General features: G+C 32.0%; 1 protein-coding gene across 2 annotated transcripts in view; it reads left to right on the top strand.

Moving 5' to 3' along the window:
* Window positions 1-753: 753 nt before the first annotated feature.
* Window positions 754-23,263, top strand: part of LOC146538047 (cyclic GMP-AMP phosphodiesterase SMPDL3A-like) — a 64,338-nt gene continuing 41,828 nt past the window's right edge. The window contains exon 1 of one of the 2 annotated variants that reach the window (XM_085186871.1): window positions 754-886. The gene's annotated coding sequence lies outside the window, so the exon portion shown is untranslated. Of the gene's footprint in view, window positions 887-5,595; window positions 5,763-23,263 lie in introns of those variants that run through there. The other variant, XM_085186870.1, reaches the window with a different exon arrangement.

Below are 23,263 nucleotides of genomic sequence, written 5' to 3'. Positions count from 1 at the left end.
ATTTCTACTCGTGGGAATGAAATATAATTAATAATTTCATTTTTTTAATTTCATTTCTAAGTAAGAAAAACTATACTATATTTCACTTCATTTAAAGTAATGAAGCATATTTTTTAATAACAGAAAAAAAAAACAAAACAAAGAGAGATGATATTCAAATAGTTTACTCTAAGGCACATATAAATAAAAGATCACCCACAAAAATAATAGTAGTATCCGCCTCAAGGTGTGTATGAAAAGTTTTGTTTGTTGATTGTTCAGGTGAAAAACAAAGGACCAAAGACAAGAAAGACTTAACGTAAACAGTTTATATATAAAGTAATTTACTATAGCTGGTCGAACACTTTGGAAGTTCGATATTAATGTATTTAACATTTATATATAGGTGTAGTAGTATTTTTAATGTGATAAGAGTTAAAAAAATAGGTAACCATTTTTTATATTGTAAATAAAATATTAAATGTACTGCTTTACAAAAATACCAAAATATGCTTAATTTCTGAAGTGCTACAGTGCTTCATTTGCTAAAAAAAAACAACTACTCTCCCAGCGAGGATCGAATCCACAACCACCTTGTTTAGGCGCTGACTCACAACGCCACAAAGGTTTTAATAAGATATAATAAGGTTCTCCTTTCCTAAGTTGCAACAAACTATATCTTACTTACTATTAGTTGATTGCTTATATACATACAATTCTCTTCAATCGTAAGTCAGTCAAGTAAGGTATGAGTACGAGTACTCTCGACTGAATCAGTCAGTGATATGTGGACCTTCGGAGTGGAAGGTCGGTTTGTTCTGTATTATCTAAGTGAGTGAAATGAATGAGTGCTTCGCGTGATTGTGATTTATTTCAGTGTTATTGAGGTTTTGAGGCAATTTCTTTTGTAAGTTTTGTTTATTTTAAATATTCTACTGCTTATCGTTATATGGATATATTTGTATATTTTGCATTGTTATTTATTAGATTTTATTTATAGAAGTACTTAAAACACAAGCGCGTGTCTGCAAACACGACAGGTTGTGGGTTTGACTTCCATTCGAGGAAATGAAATGTGTCGAAGCAAAGTGCGGCGTTAAGTGCCGCCACTCAACACACAATGCATCTAGAACTCAGCGGAAAGTGGGGAGCGGAGTGTCTTTACACTAGACTCCCTCTGTCTAAAAAGCATGAAGATGAAAAAAAAATAGTTTGTTATGTATAGTTATATTTAAATTGTTTTCTATGATCTTTGATGTTTGCGATGTTACATACAGTCTAGATGACCCTGCATACGTCTTAAAATTATCTTTAAAATTTGTACCTTATATCGTTGGCTTCACTGTTAGTGTATAAATAGTTCTGAATATATGAATATTTGCATTAGATCTGCTCTAAAATTTCGAATTCGCAATCAAAATGTCGTTTTGTATATAAAATGATAGCAGTTTCGAGTTTATATTTTGGAGACTAAATTTCAGGGAATAACTTTTCAAACTTTAGTTGAAATATGTTGCACAAACTGCTTGAAACTTTGGCGAAGCTTTTCAAGTATTAAGTGGAGACCGTTGATGAGCACTGCATTTTTTACACGGGGAACTTTACTAATATGATTTAATTAATATTATCATAATATTTGGAGTTTGACCACTTTACCACCGTAAAGTGTAGAAGGTTCAATTTCCTACGCTGCTAATTGCAGGACTAAAGGTGAATCGTCTTCTTTATCAGCTGCACGCTGTATCCCGCGCATAGCAGGGTAGGCAAAAAGAACCTAGTGGAAAGACCCTCCGTGTCCTGAATGTACGTTGTAAACACTTTCCGCCGAAGCATTGATTGTTGAGTGGCGAAATTCAACGCCAGGCTTTTGCCTTCGTGCTAGAGTGAAGCAATTAAAATATTAATTCGTTCCCTCGAGTGGGAATTGAATCCACAACCGTGGCGTTACGCTAATAACAACTTATTTAGTAGCCTGGTTGTTTTGTGGGTTCGTCGCGCACACAACACTTATAAAATTAATTGTTTAATTGTATTGTTTTTGTGTTCTTATTAATTGAGGCAGTAGCGTCACTGTAGCACAGTGTCAATGATTAAAAATATTTTTATTTCGTAGTTTTCTTTAATACATGTATAATGTCTCGAAGATTAGACGTAGAAAGTGGAATTTAAAGTCAAGTCATACCATGAAGCTAAAAAATGCTTAAAATGGATATATAATTTAATTTATAAAGATAACACAGTAGATATTTGCATTTACGTGTTATCTTTGCCTTCATACGAAAATAAAATAATTTCAAATGATTCTTATGTGCTATTTCTTAATAAACACGTACAATCTTCTAGTTTCACTAAACGCAGCCCCGTTGGTGCGTAGTATTTACAACGGTCGGATAACATAGATTAATGTTTATTGAACTGAAACAAAAGGTTGACCGAAAAATCCGTCTATAAATTGTTGCAATAAATTTAGGTGCACAGCCACCAACAAAATTCACTGCCAACAGGAGATTTCTGATCTAGTTTTATGTTGTTTTTTTGTAATATCTTGTATAACAAAAGAATTGTTATATTTATACGTATTTTTGTTGTAAAAAAGAAGGTGATTGATAAATTATTCCTTAGTTCATTTTAGACTAGCGGCCCGCTCGCGGCTTCGCCCGCTATAAATACACGATTTTTTACTTACTAATATGAATTACTTTTGTGTTTTAATAACATTATCATTTTAAAGACAATAACTTTTAATAAAAAACTAAAGTTTTAGATAATTTAATGCAAGAGTTAAAGTGCTGCGTTGGGTTACGTCAAGAAAGAAGACTAGAGTCTTTTTCTTTCTTTACTCACTGGAAAATTCGTGTTAACAAACAAAAACCGAGATCCACAATGATAACTTACGCAGACAAACCAGATCAGAGCATCAATAGTGTTGTAATATCTTACTCTATTTTACAAGTATTTATAGATATAGAAATGAACTAAAACAAATTCCACGTATCGGTCTAATTACGGAAGTTTATTTTGGAACTGCATTCACCTGCGGCGTGCCGCTAAACGCTCTGCCTTCTAAATACACTGAGATATATATTTATTATAGACAGGTATTATACTACTATATACATATATACTACTAGAGGCAGTCGTGGCGTAACGGCACAAGGTTGTGACTGTAACGCGAGGGTTGTAGGTTCAATCCCCACTCGAGGAAATAAAATATATTTTATTTGCATTAGATTCGCCTGCCTGCCCTTAGTTTAGCCTGCTACGTCGAAAAAGCGTGCGTTGCTAAGCAAGCGGCAGAAAGTGGAGAACTACTTCTGTTCTCTGTTTTTTTAACCGGATTGTCTTAATACTAGATTCCCAGATGTCCTCAGTCAACCCTGCTGTATGCAGGATAAAATGTGAAAGCTAAAAAATATATATTTCAATTCATTTCTTCGTTGTGTATTCCTACGTCAAGCGACAAGGTGACGCGTAATTTATAACATAAGAATTAAATATTATTTAAGAATTTTTTTTCATTTTCATACTTATATTTAAGATTAGTTAGGCTTGTTTCTTTGATAAGAATTCAAAAGAAAAAAAATTGTTTAGACTTTTCTCGATTCGCGTTCGCCTCGCTCAGTAACGAACCATTAATACATTTCCACTTTCAACGGTGAAATGGGAAATGACTTTCACCGTTTCAAGCATAATATTACACAAATCCTTTTTAAATTGCCAAATCCACGCAACGAGAGCACAATACAAATGTTAATTTATCGTTTTTACAAGTAATCCTACTCACGAACCGACCGCCCTCCATTTTTCTTATTCGTCAAATGTCGAATGAGTTTTTTTCTCCTAAATTCGGAGAATTCAGTGCGAAGCAATTTCGCCTGAAGCCATTACAAGGAACGCTCTAACAAAAATACAGCGACAAAAAGCAAATTTGATAAAGTTATTGCGGTGTGTTTTAGGTACGTTTTTATTAGATTCAAACATGACTGAAATTTTTGATTGCTACTTAGTGCTGGTGTTCACGCGGAAAGGTTGGTTGGGTTGGAAATAATTGTGGGTGGCATGAGTTAATATTTTTTTGTTTTACGCTGTATTCCGCTTATAGCAGGGTAGGCAGAGGAACCTAGTAACACTCTGTTCCCCACTTTTTGCCCAATTTTCGATACATTGAGTGTGAACTTGCGGAAGTAAATGCTACATATAAATATTAGGTTAAGGTTAATTGACTGACGATCTATGTTTAAATGTTACGCTGATTTTTTCTGAAGAATTCTTTAGTGAAATTCGAAGCAACTTTTTTTTGTTTCACGTTATATTTCGCACATATTAGGGCAAAATGAGCACAACGCCGTTCTTTGGTTCATTACAAAAGCCAGGAAGTGCAAATTTTTATTTTCTATTTTCTCGAATGGGAATCAAACCTATAAGGTTTTACGTCTATAGTTGCACGCCATTCCACCACGACTGCATATGTTTAGTTATATAGTAATCTCCTTAAGATACTAGAGGTTTTTTAATTTAACAGATCTATTGTCTCTAAGTATTTCTGTTCACGTTTATGTTTACAAAAGCAAAAAGACACAATAAGAAAAAAATATTTCTCAGAAAAACACATTTTTCTACAACTTATTATTATAAAAAAACCTAGAACATTTTTATTGTGACAGACATTATAAAAAATGAACAAGCTAGTCCTAGACTTAAAGTAGATGACATTTTATTATACGCAGTAAGTAAGGAGATAGCTATTTAAAGTTCATTCGTGTTTAAGCCGATAGTGCTGGTCCTATTGTTTTATGTGACAAGGTAATATGAGGACCGCAGTGAGGTCGACTTACTTAAACTTAATAAAATAAAAAAAACACACAGCAGGATAGCTAGAAGAAACCTAGTGTTAAGACACTACGTTCCCAATTTTCCACCCAATTTTCCGAGGCATTGCGCGTTGAGTGGCGTAACTCAACGCCAAGCTTGTGCCTTGGTGCCAGAGCGAAGAAATGAAAATATAAATTTATAAAAATATTTCACTTCTTTGAGTAGAGATCGAATCCCAAAACCGTTGCGTTAATAACGAATGTTGCATAATTCCGCTTGGCATTTGCCCCGGGCATTTTGTTACTACAAATGCTAATTTCAAATATGGCTATTATATTGTACAGATAGACTATGATTATATATACAGTAGTGCTATTACTAGATACGATTGTTGTCGTTTAGGATTATATTTAAAGGATTAGTTATTATTATATTTAAAATATTCAGTCATATCCTTGCCCTGGCAGATACAAGGCGGCGTTAAATTCCGCCACTTAAAACACAATGTTTGTCGGTCTAACCGGCTAGGTGTAAAAAGTTTGAACATGTGAAAATCATTCTTAATTGAGAAAAAATAGGTTTAATATATGTATATAACTTCAAAATTTATGTTCAATTTCTTTTCCGTTTCCGCCTTATAGCTATAAAAGGCCAAACTAAATCCGACATTAAAAAATGAAAATATTTCAAATAACTCCTTTAAAGAACTATGAAGAAACTTTTGTTCACAACTCAATTATGAGGCTTTGTACACTATGCAGCCGAGGTTTTCCGATTACACACGAAGTTGGCTCCGTGCATTTTACCCGCAGTTTGCGTAGAGCCGCCGTAGAGGGTGGACGTGCCGGCCGTAGCAGTATAATTACGTCTGTGAATGTGAAATGAACGTGTATTTATTTTGTGAACAAATTGTTTTTGAAAATATATGTTCGTATGTGTGTTCTTGAAGGCATTATTGGATTATATTTCAGGTTAGTAGATTTTAGGAGTTGTGATAGTTTAATTGATATTTATATAAAAGAATTCTTAAAGTTTTGAAGTTACAAGATTTTCACAAAATTCAAATAATAAATATCAGTTGTAAAAAGTTGTCAACGTATTTTTTTATAGAAACATTTCGTAATGAGAAACTTATTGAGAGAAATTATAGATTAATAAGTCAGTTTTTCAGTGAATATGAAAGTGGTGTAACTTATTTAATTGATTTATTTTTATTGTCTTTATTCAGATAAATACAAAAACATAATTTAATTCTCCAATTACGTACCAATTCATTATCCTACCGTTACTTCTTGTATAATTTTATATTTCATTCAAGCTGTTAGCAACTGGGTGACCTACATTATTAATATATTTTTTATTTGCGTATGTTTTTTATATACCTAAGTTGTTTCCTGAGTATTATTTGACGAACGTTGTGTACTATTTTTATATTTTATAATAATATGAAAAATATATTTCTTCTTTATAAAATTTTTTCGTGCCTAAGCTTTATAATATTTTTTTCCACTCATAATAATAATTATTTTTTAGTATATAAATTATATTCTACAATTTTATCTTGTTTTAAAGTGTGGAAATCGTATACTATATTATATAATTGCCATCACGCTATTAATCAATAGAAGTTTTAAATATTGTAATTGTATTTCTTATGCAGTGCCCATGTTCTCCACTTTCTGCAAGGACTGTATATACATTCCTTTTATATTGATTTAATTAAATAATTAATGGCACTAAATTGGGCTTCAGTTTTAGTATTATTTACATTTTTATATAAATTTATGCGATGGTTGTATAAATTAATATGACTTATTACGATCTTCGTAGAGGCTCTACAACGTTGATGTATATTTATATTGAGTAAAAAATATATTCATATTTTTAATATATTAAGTTTAATTACTTGTAAAGTATATAAAGAATAAAAATAGAGTTAGCATGTTTCCACATATCAGGGTAGGCAGAGGCCGCCTAATTTTCTTGTCTACCAGACGGAGAAAAGAAAATAATTTACATCATTTAGTGTCATTCCCCCATAATTAAAAGTGTGGGAATCGAACCCACATCCATCGCTTTTATAGTATGACTATCCCGTATCCCGTATACAGCAGGGTATGCATAGGGAACCCAATGTTAAGTCACTCCGATCCCCAAATTCCATAGATTTTTTCTAGACATTGCATGTTGAGTGGCAGCATATAACGCCGAGTTTTTTTGGCCGTGGTGCCATAGCGAAGAAATTAAAATAATAATTCAGTCCCTCGGCTAGGGATCGAACCCACAACTGTCACGTTACAGTCACATCCTTATGCCCCTGGACCTGGACGGCCTCTATTCTACATTAAATTACCTTAAAACTCAAGGGATGTTCCGTAAGATATTCTAATTGGTTGAATTAGGAAAAATCTTTTATATTCATAGATTCCATTAAGCATCCGCCTAATTAATTTGGATAGGTCTCGCCCCTCGAGGGTTATTTTCATAAACGATAGTTTAACTGGCCTTTTTAGGCCTGTGAGAAGGGTACGTTTTAGATTAACAGTTGATACTACTATATATGTGGTATATAGTTACATTTTAATTAAGGTTTCCATACGTGAAAGGATATTTGTTTTTCCAAGATTTTAAACAAAATTATTTAGAAGTAAATGAAATTTTTAATATTAAATAAATATAACACCGAGACGTCTTTCTTGTGAATATTACAGTTTATTTATCTCTTAGGCTCTTATTTATAAACCTGAATTTGAGATCGATCTTGAGATGCTATTTTCATTCGTAAATTATGTGTCTATGAATGAAAATGACATCTCAAGGTCGATCTCAGACTTGGAAACTATTTATGAATACGAGCCTTGGTATTGTGGTGTATGAACTCGTATCCTCATCTTTTAAAGCAAATATTCTGTAGTTATCACTTAAGATTAAAAACCTATTGAAACTCCGTGTAAAAATATTACTTAAATTTATTTAAAAAGAAATAAATTTGAACGTATTGGGACTCGAACCCATGTCCAAAAGCAGCTAAGTACTAATGATATCTAGTATAACTTTTTAAAGCTACACGCTTGGTTTCACGTCGACAATGGAACCTAATTATAAGACACTCCCTTCCTTACCGACCGCGGTTGAAAACGACATCATAACTCTTTCCCCAAACGGAATTGCAACCCACAACCACCATCAGCCTCGTAGTTGTACATATTAACTAAACTGACTTTATACCAACTGAAAATATTTAACAAAACAAACCATTTACAAAAAGTTAAGTAAGTACGTATGAGTATGCCACAATATATTTTGCACAAAAGTTGTCAAGACATATGAATTACGCGCGATCGTAAATCACAATTTTTGTGTTTGAATCCTTAAGGCGACATGTGTTATCTTTACATGACTTATACATTACTCGTATACTCTGTATTACGGCCCATTCGGTCCCAGGGCTCGTGACATGAGCTCGTAAGCTATTTTTTTATATTTTTAAGAAGATTTTTATTATACCCATCGATGGTATACATTTTGTTCTATAGAATAATCTATTTGGTATTCAATTTACTAATCTAACCAAACTATTTGTTATCACAAATTTTGCTTGTATGGACTTTAAAATGTAAAATGGAAAATTTGGGATGGCCGTCGTGACGCTGGGGCACAAGCGTGTGACTGTAACGCGATGGTTATGGGTTCGATTCTTTTTCAGGGGAATAAGATAAAAGCGCGGCGATTTCAGCAACTCAACACGCAATGCCTTGAATATTTGGTGGAAAATGCAACACCGGAGTGAATTAACACTAGGTTCCCTCTGCGTACCCTGCTACATTCGGTTGTTTCTACCTGTTTCCGCAGATTTTTTTTAAAGAAATTATTCAAGAAAGTATCTGTAATTGTTACCTTACACTTCGTAAACTTTCTATGTCCAGTACTTTTTTCTGTGTGCTGTTTGCCTGTCATTCTATATAGATATACTTTAAATCCTACAGAGTTCATTGCTTTCTTTTATTGGCTTAGTCTATCATAAATTATATTAATTACTGCCATTTATTCTGAGTCATATGGTTTCCCTGTCATATTTAAAAAGTGAATGAGATTATTACAAATATTTTATAAAAAAATAAACTTTTTTAAAAGCTTATATTATTTGTTTATAATTTTACACCTTAATTAATAAATCTTCGCGTTTTTATCACGGTACCAATTTTGTAAATAATAAAAGAGTGTTACATTTTGATAGCGTGAGGTAAGGAATGTGCTGAATGTTCTTAATTATACAATCAAATACATCATCATCGTCAGTGAAAATAGTAAAAAAGTGATTATCGCAGGATTTTTCATCACAATTTAGTTACCAGTATTGTTTTTAATTAATTAACTTAAATGCTAAGACAATCTTATAAGCTACCATTCTTTTAGATGAGAAACAACATCCAAAATTCAAAGAAAAGGAAATAGAATTTCTGAAGCCTATTATTTTGACCTTCCATTACAAGCAAACATTCCCGAGAACAAATTGAAAAAGTATTACGCCAGGATCTTTGATCTTGGTTTGATTTTGTTACATTAGGAATGCATATAACAAGTAATACAAGTATAATATTGCGAACGTAAGGTAAAATTTAAGCTTAACTATATTTAATATTTTTTTCTCTCGGTTATTATTATTTATTATATTTCTAATAAGGCTATTGTAGGGGTGGGTATTGTGAGTTCGATTCCATTCGAGGGATGGAATCATTTGTGTCATTGGGGTCGAGTTCGGGTAGGAGACGAAAAAGAAGTGTCTTAACACTTGGTTCTCTTTGCCTTCTCATCTATATGCCAAAAACCAAAAAAAAATGTATTAAAAATGATACTTTTATGTTACATAAATGTGCCGTGTTAGAAAGTAGGCAAAAATTGCTTCATCCATTATTTAAATGTCCGTAACAAACTATAATCCTATCTATATCCTATATAATAGCTTCACGAAAATATGGCAACTTACCCTAAATCTAAAAGGGTCGGGGTAAGCAGTTTTCGCCTTTAACCATTGAAGGGAATCATTTTCACAAAAAAATAACCGTGATTCGACAAAAAATAAATTTGATGATGGTTAAAAATTGTGTGAAACTGTTATATTAATAACGTCATTTTCACGTTTGTTTACTTTTGACGTAATAATATGGTGATAGTGATGGATCAATTTTCATAAAAAATTAAAACTAGTTTTTAAGTATTAATGTATGTAAGAGGATTTAAGATGAGTATTTTTAAGACATTCCGTTCATTTAAGACATTTCTTTCCCCACTTTCTTCCGAAGTGTTGAGATATTGAATGTTAAGTAGTAGAACTCAACGGCCCGCTTTGAATCGTTACAACGAAGAATTGAAAATATTTCATATTTGATTCTCGGAGTGGGAATCGAACTCACGACCGTCGTTTATAGTTGCACGCTTATGTCCTTGCGACACAATGGCCTCAGTATAATTTTAAATATAGTGGTTTAATAGAACAGCGTTTGATTATAAATGCGACAACGGTTGTGGATTCAGTTCCCAGTTGGAGCGGAATGATTATATTTAATTCATTTTAATTTCCTCGGCGTAGACGTTTCTATACAAAGTATTGTAGACGAAGGCAGCAAGTTTTGCCTTTTACAATCTCCTACAATGTCTTAGAAATTCTTTGGGAAGTGGGGAACGGAGCCTTTTAACACTATAAATATAGTTTGTGTACCCTGTTCTGCGGGAAACCTACACTTAGTGTTAAAACATTCCGTTTCTGACTGACGTGGATTCGGTTTTTTCTTAGTAATAATACGAGCGTATACTGCTATAAGTGTTAAATTATGTTATATCATGACTTATGTAAAAAATATAATAACTTGGTATAATATAGAAAATATTATACTAGTTTATTATGAAAAAATATTAATTAAGTAATTTAATACTCACCTACTTACTCAAAAAGTAAATTAATATAATTAATTAATGACCTGAACATATGTAAGCCGTTGAAGGCTTACTCATATATGTTTGAAGAGAAAAATGCTAGTGAATAGGATTACGGCGTACGAACACGCAACGCTGAGCGCACGTGCTCCCTTACCTAATAATAAACTTACCAAACGGTTACTATATTTTGTTAAACTTACTTGTTGTTTACCTATATTTTCTGGAAAAAGAAATACTAAGATATATGGAAAATAAAAATAACTAAATAAATAAATCAGCTAAACGCACACAGCAGGGTAGGCAGAGAGAATCTAGTGTTAAGACACTCCGTGTCCCACTTTCCTCCGAATTCTGGACGCATTGCGTGTTGAGTGGCGAAACTTAACGCTGCGGTTCGTCTCGACACCAGAGCGAAGAAATAAAAATATAAATGTAAATAAATATTTCATGTATAAATAAATGAATTATTATTAAAGTTACATAATTAATAGCTTATTTTATCTTACTTCATGAGTGGTGGTGCTGCATCACGGCGTCTGTAACTTACTGATTGAAAGATCAAAGCTCAAATTCCGGTTTTATGAAGAGGTGTAAAGATTTTAAAAGACAAAATATAAAAAAAGACGAAGATTTTAAAACATCAATACAATATCTAAGGTACATATTTAACAGCTACAATCTTGCTACAATACTACAAATTAATTATAAATAAGCATACATTCAAAAACCCCAATTTGTTTAATTAAATACATAATTTCAAAGTCAAAATTGATTAAATTTCATATAATATTGAATCCAAATAAATTTCCTTACGTGTATTTTATAGCTGAAAATTTATAGCTCCATTTGCAGATGGCGTACGAGTACTGTGAAAAGTTATAATGTGAGTAAAAGTTGTTCATGTTTGTTTATAATGTGACAGTCGTCGACGTTAACGAAGATAGATGCTTACTCTATGATTTATATATTTTTTCATTCTTGTTGTATTCATAGGTCCAAATTTAAAAGAAAATAATCGGTTGCAGCTATCTGCAAGAAAAGCAAATGGTGTTAAAACACTCCACCCTCCACTTTCCGCCCAGTTTTTAAGACATTGCTTGTGGAGTGGTAGGCTTTTCCTCAGGGGTCATGGGTATTGAGTGGAGGAATTCAACGTTACGTTTAAAATATTTATAGCTATTAAGGCCAGTGGTGGTGCAGGGGCACAAGCGTGTGAATGTAAACGCGATAGAATGTGGGTTCGATTCCCTTTCTAGGAAATTAAATAATTAATACTTTCATTTTTTCACTCTGGAAACACATCAGCCATGCTTCAAGGCAAAGCGCGGCGTTGTGTTCCGCCACTCAACACGTAATAAAAGTGTCCAGAATTCAACGGAAAGTGGCAAGTGGAGTGTCTGAACACTAGACTCCCTCTGTTTACCCTGCTACATGCGGGATACAGCATGAAGCTGAAAAATATAGCTATTATCCTGTATTTAATGCTCAATACAAAATCACTCCGATGCCAAAATCTAATTAAATCCAAAAATTTTGTGCCAGTCTAATATCTCTTTGTTTTCATCTATTGACTACAACGAATTGCAAAATATCTGTGGCCAGGTGTATGCACCAGTGCAAGTTTGTATCACAAAGGCAGCGCTTCAGGTACACAATGGAGTTAGTGAAACTAGTAATTGCTATATACTTTTTGTGAAGTTATAAAGTGCTTTAAAATGTTTTGATTGTTTTTGTTTGGGTTTTTATGTTTTTGGAGATATTTATTTTTATTTCTTTTGATGGTAATTTTGTGAGTTTTTTTGTGGACGATATGTAGTGGACGCCAATCAGGAGTAAATATGTACTTAGTTGTAGTTGCGTTGGTTGTAGATTTGTTTCTTATTCGAAGGGATTTTCTTTAATAAGTCTATCTAACTTTTTTTTTCTGGCATATGCGCGATGATACATAAATTATATTTTTTTTAACTTCATGCTATATTTTGCACACACCAGGGTAGGTAGATGGGAATCTGGGAACCAAGTAAGGAAGACACTTTCATTAAGACACTCCCGTTCCTTACTTTCCGCCGATTTCTGAAGGCACATGCAATGATATTAACATAATATATATATATTTTATTCACATACATAAAGACTGTACTGTAACTGGTACGATAGTGCTTTATCTTTCTATGTATCTATTCTTTTTATAGATTAGTTTCTAAACTTTTTCACGATTTAGTCGGTTTTAATAAATTCTATTCTTTTTATATTTAAAACAATAGATTAAATTTATATAATATATTCATTACACATGTATGTAGTAAAAGAAATCAAAACTGTGAGGTTACATGTATGTGCCAATGAATATTATTATCTTTTATTAATAATAATTTTTGTACAAAATATTCAACAGTTACAAGAAATGGTCAATTTTCATTTTAAATTAACAAATATGTTAAATGAGAGTGAAAATTTTAACCGCGAATATTTTTAACGAGAGTAATTTTGTCACTTAAAAAATAACATCGATTTTTCTTCCCAGCAAATTGAATTGGGACGCCCAAAAATTATCCGGCCAAATTGGTAATTTTTAATAAAATTTATGGACCCTGGATTCCAGATATGCTTCGTGTAATTTCGCATAAATTTTTATCGATATAAGCTTATTTAGTTATATTGGTTAATTTATTGGACTATTGATTATTTTTCCAATAGAATGTATTTTTGGTTAGAGGCCAGTCGTGGTGTAGTAACTCTACAGGTCGTGGGTTTGATTAACATTCGAGGAAGAATATAATATAAAAAGCATGAGGACTCCCTGGAGGAAGTGAATGAAGAGGTTGATGACTGTGAATGAAGCAAACGCGTGACGCTAAAATAGAAAGTATATGCTGCACGAAAGAACTAAGTCTTTCATCGGTTTTCTAAATAGATACACAAAATTGATTGCTATAGAACAACGCAGAAAATATTAACATTGAACGAATTATATTCGGTAATAGGCCAAAAAAATTTGTATGAAATGAAAAATAAAGTTGTTGCCTTTACAAGAGAAAATTTAATCTACAATCGTTGTGTATGACCCGCATTCATAAAGTAAATATAATTATTACCAAACATTCTTAATTAAACTCGTGTTGTTCGCGAAAGTTGGTGATTATGGAGTTTACGAACAAATAAATTCATTGGAAGTATGAACAACCAACCGTAAGGCTTCCAAAATATTAGTGTGCCTTCCGAAGTTCCGCTGTTAGTGAAGTTGAAGCGATTATTACAGTAGTTCTGCGCACCTCAGCCAAAATCTGATGAACGTTTTGCTAACTTTTAATAGAAGCGTCGGTAATATGTCGAAGAAACACAAAGATTGGGAATCGAATTTGGCAAAGTTGCATTATTTATAGGTGGTCTAATAGCTATCGCTGTATTCCGCATATACTCGTAGTAGGTCAGAACTTGATTCGGTCAATCAAATGCTAAGACATCCCGTACGTTCCCCCGAATAGAAATCGAACCAACCACCTTCGTGTTTGTAATCAGACGCTGTATCGCTCACAATGGCTTTCGACGGGGTAGTGTAGTGTATTGCTTAATACTTATTTGGGGGGATAGATTATGCTTAAAATGTTGAAATTTAAGCAATGTAATTTATGAAAATTACCCTAATGTTTTGTAGTGTCGTTTATAATTTAGGAGTTATGTAAATCATTCTATAAAAATATTTAGAGTAGGAATCGAAATTTGAAACCACATTTGCTTAGATATCACGTCGAAGCAATCTAGTGAACCAAGCTACGTCGGAGCTACGAATACCGCTACGAGCGTTTGTAACATAAAATTTTCCTACAAATATTGTAATTTCTTAGTAAGATAGTATATATATGTAAATGATATTGAAAAACACTAAATATTGTATCTTTTTTGGCATGTGGTAAAAACATTTCTTTGTAATGATTTTTAATAGTAACTCTACATAAATGTTTCGCATATATTAGGATTAGGTAATATATATTCATACATAAACTATTTCCCTATTATTATTATTATTATTATTTCCCTACTTTAATAAATCAAAACGCGACGTTAAGTTACGTCGTTTAACATAGAATGTTATTAACACTAATTGTGTGTTAACACTAGTTTCTCGCCTATTTTGGAGTGATGAAAAAATAAAGAAGCGTAATCTAAAGAGAAATACAAAAAAATCTGTTCTTTGTTTATTGTTATTGTCGGATTCAAGCTGACATTTCACGAAATAACTTTTTACCTAACGTAACTTTTCCGTTATGTTCATACAAAAGAGATAATTAAATTTCTATTTTTACTTTAATTTTTAAAAAAGTTCGAATACTGCTAGTATTTATGTCTAACAAATATAGGTAAATAGGAACTAATCAAACGAATGTTTTCTGGAGAAAATGTTGATTTTTACTTGTCAGTCCTATAATATAAAATTTTGATTTTCTGTGTATAGGAAACGATACTTATAAATAAAAATAATAAATTGGAATAAATAAGAAAATTCTTTTGCACTTAGAAATACACAGAACATACACTTTTTCTCCTCGACACATAAATATCCATATTTATAAACCGCTCTCAACTCTAAGATCGGTCTTTAGATGCTTAATCTATGAATGAAAATAGCATCTCAATATCGCTCTTAAAAGTGATCTCTGTGTTACTATACGGGCATAAACAGCTTTATGTTTTTTCCTGCAGGAAACTCCTCTTATTATTACTAAAGTTACAGCTAAAGTAAACCAAAAATCATTGTAGAACTTTCGCTGCGCTTTGGTGTCAAAGCAATTAAAATATTAAAAAAATCATTTCACCGAATGGGAATCGAGTCCACATCCATTGAGCTTACAGTCGCAACCGACGACTGCACTACGACGGTCTCAACTTCATTAATGAAAACAAAATTTTAATCAATGTTTCGGTTAGACGCTGAAACCTCAGCAGTGATTACAGAAAATAGTCAATTCTGTGAGCAACGCCTGTGAGCTAAATTAGAAAAAAAAACCAATACAGCCAATATTAGTTGTTTACTTTTAAATATATAGAAAAACTCTATACTGTTGAATGGGTATTTTAGTTTTTTACGTACATATATATTTTTGAAGTAAAAACAAATGGAAATCCTGCAATTTTATACCATTCACAAAGTTACTTTGTTCTATTGATAAAAATTAAAATGTTTCACATTTGCAGAAAGTCTTTTTTAGTTACAGGTACACTAAATAATACTATGTAAAGTGGTGATAGTATCTGATTGAAAACGCTATGGTTGTGAGTTCAGTCCACGCTCGAGAAAGAATTATTTTCATTTCATTTCTCTGGCTAAATAAAACGCAACGTTGACTTCCGCAACTCAGCACAATTTTTGCACAAACAGAGAGCACGCACATAGCAGGGTAGGCAGAAGAAACCTGGATGCCTAGTGCTAAGGCACTCCGTTCTCATTAAGACACTGGAAATGTCTCCACTTTCCACCGATTTCTGGAGGCCATATAAAAAGACATAGACATGGACAAGAAATTAATTAAAATCCGAAACAATTTTTAAATAAATTAACCGTACATACAAAAAAAAACGAGGACACATTAAGATTAAACGTCCGATCAGCCAATCGCTCTATTGAACGACAGTCATTAGTTTGCCTTATTGCGCTCATAATGGTGGAAAAGATCACGTTTCTACTTCATTTTCAGATTTTAAACAGCCTTTTGTGTTATTAATATGTGAAATTAAGTCATTTGTTTCGGTAGTATCAATTCGTTTTTGTTTACTTTTAATTATATAATTATACTAGTGGACCCGAACGCGGCTACGCCCGCTTGAACTATACGAATATTTATTAAATATATTTATGAAATTATTTTCAGTTGTCAATAGAAAGATGCGTTAAGCAAGCTCATTTTGGGTGACGTTTTCTAACAACAAACTTTGCAAATCGTTGCTTAGCAACGGCGGTTATTATAAACATGGCGGAATAAATTGCATGTCAATTATAAATATTTTAATATATTGATATATATCGAAAATATTACAAATATGAGAAAAAAAAGTATCCTATGTTCATCCCGAGACCCTCAAGTTTTTCCATATGTGTATTTTATCACAATAGAATAAGCGGTTTGGCCCTGATCGCGTGAAAGACAGACAGACAGACAGACAGAGTTACTTTCGAATTTATAATATAGGTATGGATTTTTTATAGAGCCGATGTTCAGGGTAGGTAGAGGAAACCTCGTTTCCACCAAATTATGGAGGCATCGCGTGTTGAGTGGCGGAACCCAACGCCACGGTATATCTTCTCAGAGTTAGCTTGTCAAATATTATATATAAGCATTTTGCATCTAAACTCCAAAAGAAACGCAAAATTAGAAGACAACAAAGAAGTCTAATTAGACAGAATACCGAAACAAGTGACAAGTGTATACCCTTGCCAGGGTAATTAGACGTCAGTCTTAAAAATTTCAAGTCTCAAGGACGATGGTATTTGGTAAAGTTCTGTCAAAAACAGAAATAAAAAGAGATCATTAGCGGAGGTTTTCAGTAATTACTGGTTGATTTGTTAAAGGGAATTTGTTTAGGTAAATAAGACGATGTTTGTGTTCATTCTAGTAGTAATAGGAAATATCGATTTTGTATTTATTAAAGCTGAGATGCTGTTTGCTATTATATTTCGAAAGCTAGTTGATTAGTTAAGAAATTATATATTATTTTATTAAATTTTTGGTGGACGGAATGAATTATTTTTTTCGTCGTTCTGTTAACAATATAAAGTAACGTTGAGTACCGCTGCTTTACTCACAATGTCTAACAAATTGAGTTATGTTATGATTAGAGTGTTCTAATGGAAGGTTACCTTTGCGTATCCTGAAAAAACAAAAAAGTTGATATTTTTTTTATCTTAATGTTACTAAAAGAAAACAATGTTATTTTAAAAAAAACTAGCAATAAAAATTCTCGTATAATAAAAACTTCTAATGAGCATACAAGTCCCAATTTACATTTTTTTATACTATTTTACTACCCTAACGATGACTAAGAAATAAACCTCCTTATTTCTTTGTTATATACCCTCTAACCAAGTAACCGTTACTAAAAAGTTCATTTACTCCATAAAAATAAAACAAAAAAAAAGCCAAGAAGTAAAAGACTTAAAAAAGGTCAATTTAAATATAGGCTTAAACCCACGCCAAAGTGATTTAAATGTAGCCTCTGTGGTACTTTTAATCTGTAATTATCACTACATGTGGCTGTTTTAATGGCAGCTTTTTGTTCTGGACTGCACAGAGTAATCCTTTCATTTTCTTTTTACAACGTAATACTAGGTTTTATTGTGGAAATGTGAGATACGTTTCGTCTACAAAAAATACATTTAAGTAAAGTGTAATTGCTTTTGCTTATCTGTGCTCACCTGAAGTTTGGAATTATTTTTAAGAAGATTTTTGTTTCTTACAGTTTGTTTAACTGATTTTTATTTTTGGGTGGTTTGAATTAAATGAAATAATTCTTTGGATTTTTTTTTATTAATTTTTGTTTAAACACACACATGTTTTAAGTGAAGTCTTAATCGTGGGTGAGGGTTAAATCTGGAGTGGGATTTGAAAATAATTCATTAATTATTTTTATTTTCTTGCTCTCTTCTTCTTCTTCTTTTCTTGGTAGCAATAATAAGACGACGGTGATAACCTTTTGTGTATTGGAATGAGTTTTGCTCTCCGCTTTCTGTCTCGAATATTAGGAGGAAAGTAGGTATATCTTAACACTAGGTTCGTTCTGCTTACCCTACCTTATTAAGTGTTTAATTAACTGGAGAGAAAATTAATTATAACTTTTCAAATTCACATACGACCTAAGAATATAACAAAGAAATATAAAATTTACATATATGTAGGTACATACAATATATATGTACAATAAGTAAAAACCTGATTTTGAGTAATTTTACTTAATCAGGTTTTTACTAGCAACTTTTGACTAATTAAAATTTTTAAACCATCGTTTACCAAGAGTCGAGAAAAGAGGCGCTGTTAGCCAGCAAGGTAGACAAAAGAAACCCGGGAACCTACTGTTAACACCTCGAGTGAGAATCGAACTCACAACCTATCGCGTTTAGTCACCCGCTTGTGCCTCTGCACCACGACTGGTCTCTACATTCATAAATATAAATTCAACTAAATAATTGGTATCAGACGGTGACATGCTTTTAATATTTCAAATATTCATGTGCGGTCCATCACGCGGTTAGCGAATTACTAATTCGCGTGTTCGCACTATATTGTAGGGCAGCCTATAATCGCTTTTTTATAGTAAACTTAAAGCAGAATCGTTAGAAAATAATAAACTTTTATTTAAAAGTTATTTTTTATAAATGTGATTTTTTTAATGTTAATAAATGAAATTGCTACAAGTTAAGAAAATATTTTTATCAGTTATATGCATAGAAAAACAAACAAACCGACAAAATTAAAATTAAAGCTAAAATTTAAAATTATTTTCAAAAACCATTGTTCTAGGTTTTTTATTACTTTAATATATGCCCCCAATAATATTTTTTCTTATATAAATATCTTCTCTATTACAGACAGAAACGACTTGCATTTTTATTATACGAATATGCATAGATAACACTTTTAAAAAAGGAAAAAAAAAACGTCACTTCACTCTCATATTCTTATTACAATCGTTAAAATTCAAAGAATAATTTCACACTGGTCCTTCACCGGATTCGCAAGGAAGGAAAGAAAGAAAAAAAACTAAACATGCAAAATCTCCGCACGTTTTCAGGCGAAAAGAAATGCTGTCCGCATTAACTATGCTTTGTACAATTTAGGTACTGAATTTCTTTGTGCTATCTTTTGAAAGGCATTTTTCTATCTTTTTTCGAGAACGTCGGTATATTCTTGTTAATATGCATTCGCTCAGGCTGCGTTCCTTTTTTTTTAAATGGTAAGTGGTAAGTGTGGGGAATTGTGAAGTGGGAAACGTTATGTAATTTTTCATCACGATTTTGCGTTACAAAATATTTGAGATTTGTTTTGTTTTATTTTTTATTGTTATTTCGTATGTTTTTATTAGTTTAAGCGTGGTAAGTGAAAGAAATGTTGTGTTAGACACTACTCTCTCTATTTTCTATTCATTTTCCACAGCAATTTGACATGTTACCATAGTGCGGAAAGGAAAATAATTCTTCCTTCCAAGTGGAAAAGGAACCCACAGTCGAGTGTTCAATGAGACCGCCTCTTAATATTCATCTTGAGGAGGGATGAATGCAAATGCAAAAGAAAATGCACCTGTTATAAATAAACTTAAAAAAAACTAGCTCAAAACCATAATACTGTTTTTAAATTCTCTATTTTTTACATTGTTGTCATTATAAAAAAATAAAATTTTTGCATTATGTCATTGTTATTTTGAAAGAACGACACCCGACATACTACATATTATATATTTATAAAAAATAATTTTGCAACACCAATAATTGGTATACGAATATTTAAAACGCAATACATTGCAAGAATATTTATTTAAAACTCACAAATGGCAGTCTAAATAAAATATTTTCGATGTGAATAATGCTTGAAACGAGAGATTGGCTCTCGAAAGGAATCCTTTATAGCGTGCTGAAAATATTTTCGATTTACAGTTGATTTGTTACGGTTCATAGAAAATAATTATGCAGTAGTGAAGGTTTATTGATAATTATTAGTCGGCTTCACGCTGTATCCCGCACAGCACCGGGGTAGTAGACGGAACTTAGTGTTAAGACACTCCGTTCCCCCATTTTTATACGAATTTTGGAATCATTGCGTGTTGAGTGGCAGAACTCAATGCCGCGCTGTACTTCACCATCAGAGCAAAGACATGAAAATATAAAGTTATATAAATATTTAATTTCCTCGACTGGAGATCGACCCCACAACCAGTAGCACCTACAGTCTCACTGACTGGCCTCAACTTATTAATTTATATTTATTATCTATACTTCAAATAATAAATATCAATAAATGTTGTAAACATAATAGACTGTTTGTCGCCAGCAATTCCTTAAGAACTTTAAGGAATGAATAATCAACATTTTCCCGTTCCAATTGGAATTTCGAGAAATCCTTATCCCCTAACATACCTTCATGCCAGATTTCAACTTCCTAAATTAAGGAGATTAGTTACTAAGTGACTCTGGAGAATAAATAAAAAGAAAAAATAATGTCTATACTAATCTATACTAATATAATAAAGCGGAAGAGTTTGTTTGTTTGTTTGTTTGTTTGAACGCTAAGATCTCTGGATCTACTGGTCCGATTTTCATTGTTTTTGTTTTGTATGAAAGCTGCATTCTTCAGAAGTGCGCTATAGGCTATATAACATTACATTACGTAGTACTTTCTAATTTGACATGCAATTTATTCTGCCATGTTAATAACAACCGTCGCGTCGCTACGCAACCGTTATCGCGACATTTTGATATTCATCCTTATGAATAGTCACTCTTAACATTTTATCTAGATTGAAATTATAGTTTACTGTATAACATTCTAATAATTAATTAAGGAGATGTCACTGATTCCAAATGACCTAGCTTACGGGCGGCATAGTATGAATACCTATGACCAACGCAAACGGGCAGATGAAGTTGATGGTTTTATAAATTTTCATACATTTTCGAACTTTACTTGCTGTTATATTTAATATAAAATACACTTTGGTTCTCTTCTTATTTTATATGATATTGCTAGCAAAAAGTATCCTTTTAGGTACGGGTTCTAGGTATTTTTTCTTATATTAAGAATATCCTTTAGTTACTTTTACTTCTTATGTTGGTTTTCAATTTCTCAGATATTTTTTCTAATAATATGTCTCTACTTATTATTCTTTTTGATTATTTAAGCTTATATTTTCTGACTAATTCTATTGAAAACTGAAAATAATATATTTAATAAATATTCTTATAGTTTAAGCAGGCGTAGCCGCGTCCGGGTCCACTAGTAATATAATAAAGCGGAAGAGTTTGTTTGTTTGTTTGTTTGTTTGTTTGTACGCTAAGATCTCTGGATCTACTGGTCCGATTTACTATGTTTTTGTTTTGTATGGAAGGTGCATTCTTCAGAAGTGCTATAGGCTATATAACATTACATTACACATATATACTAATAAATTAAAATACTTTCTAATTTGACATGCAATTTATTCTGTCATGTTAATAACAACCGTCGTTGCTAAGCAACGGTTTGCAAAGTTCCTTTGTTGTTTTATGAAAACGTCACCCAAAATGAAATTATATTTTGATAGTCATCCTTAAAAAATAAATATATTATATAATATTTAATAAATATTCTTATAGTTCAAGCAGGCGTAGCCGCGTCCGGGTCCACTAGTTAATAATAAATGTCAAGAAGTTTCCTGTGTCGTTTTTGTATGTACACAATTACAAAAGAATTTTATATAGATAGACTTATAACTTGTTAGCATTTTAAGAAGTCTATAACTTCTTAAAATGCTAACACGAGTTACATAACTATTGGGGATTTAGTATCCCTTGCCACATTAATTGTAATACATATAAGTATATGTATAGCAAACACCATTCAACATCACTCAACACACAATGAATCTGGAATCCAGCGGGAACAAAACGTCTGGAGAACGGAGTGTCCTAACACTAGGTTCCCTATGGGTTCCTGAACCTGATTTAATTTGATTTTTCTTAATAATTTTGTATTTTTTTATTAGTTTATTTATACAACCACATCAAGGTATAATTAGAAAAACACATGTGTACAAATTACTTTTTTTAAGAAAATCATGCAACTAAATTTTTTAAGTCGTAACTTAAGTAAAATATAAAAAAAGGCAGGCGAGCACTAAAACGTTCTTTCAATTCAATCTATTCAGAAATCTTACTTTCATAAAACTTGTATAATTTGCAGTTTCTACTAAATGTGTGAATTATTCTGGCACGCAATCTTTTCATTAGCAATTTATCTCTGTGCAACTGTGCATTTCCAGACCAGCCCATTGGTCGGCATTGTGCAAAAACACTAATGATCCTCACGCTTCATACAAAAGCTCCTGGACTTTTATATCGAGATGTAGGCTAATTTCTTTGTGATTGAGAAAATATTTAGAGCGGGAAGTTATTAGTAGCAAAATACGCAGAGGTAAGTCTCTTTGCTACCTTATATTGGAGGTGTTGCTAAATCTTGCTACTAGAGCGAAAATATTTAATAATTTAGGCTCTCGAGTGGGAATCGAACCCATTCCCGTCCCGTTTACACAATTACTTTATAACGCAAACAATATTTAATGTTAAGTTTAATATGCTTTTTATCTTTTTTAATTTTTTTTTCTCTTATCATGATCTGCTTTTATATATTTCTATGTTTATATTGATTAGAATTTCACGCTTATTGTGTATTGTGTGTGCTTTAATTTTATAAGATAGATTTATTAAAAATATAATATAATGAAATGTAGACAAAAGCCCGGCGTTGACTACCTCCACTCAACACGCAATGCTCCAAAATCCATTTGAAAGTGGGAG

This window comes from Heliconius melpomene, chromosome 6 (genome assembly GCF_056956725.1).
Source record: "Heliconius melpomene rosina isolate 202511_hmr_F chromosome 6, ASM5695672v1, whole genome shotgun sequence".
NCBI lineage: Eukaryota > Metazoa > Arthropoda > Insecta > Lepidoptera > Nymphalidae > Heliconius > Heliconius melpomene.
This window is presented reverse-complemented; position numbering and strand designations above follow the sequence as displayed.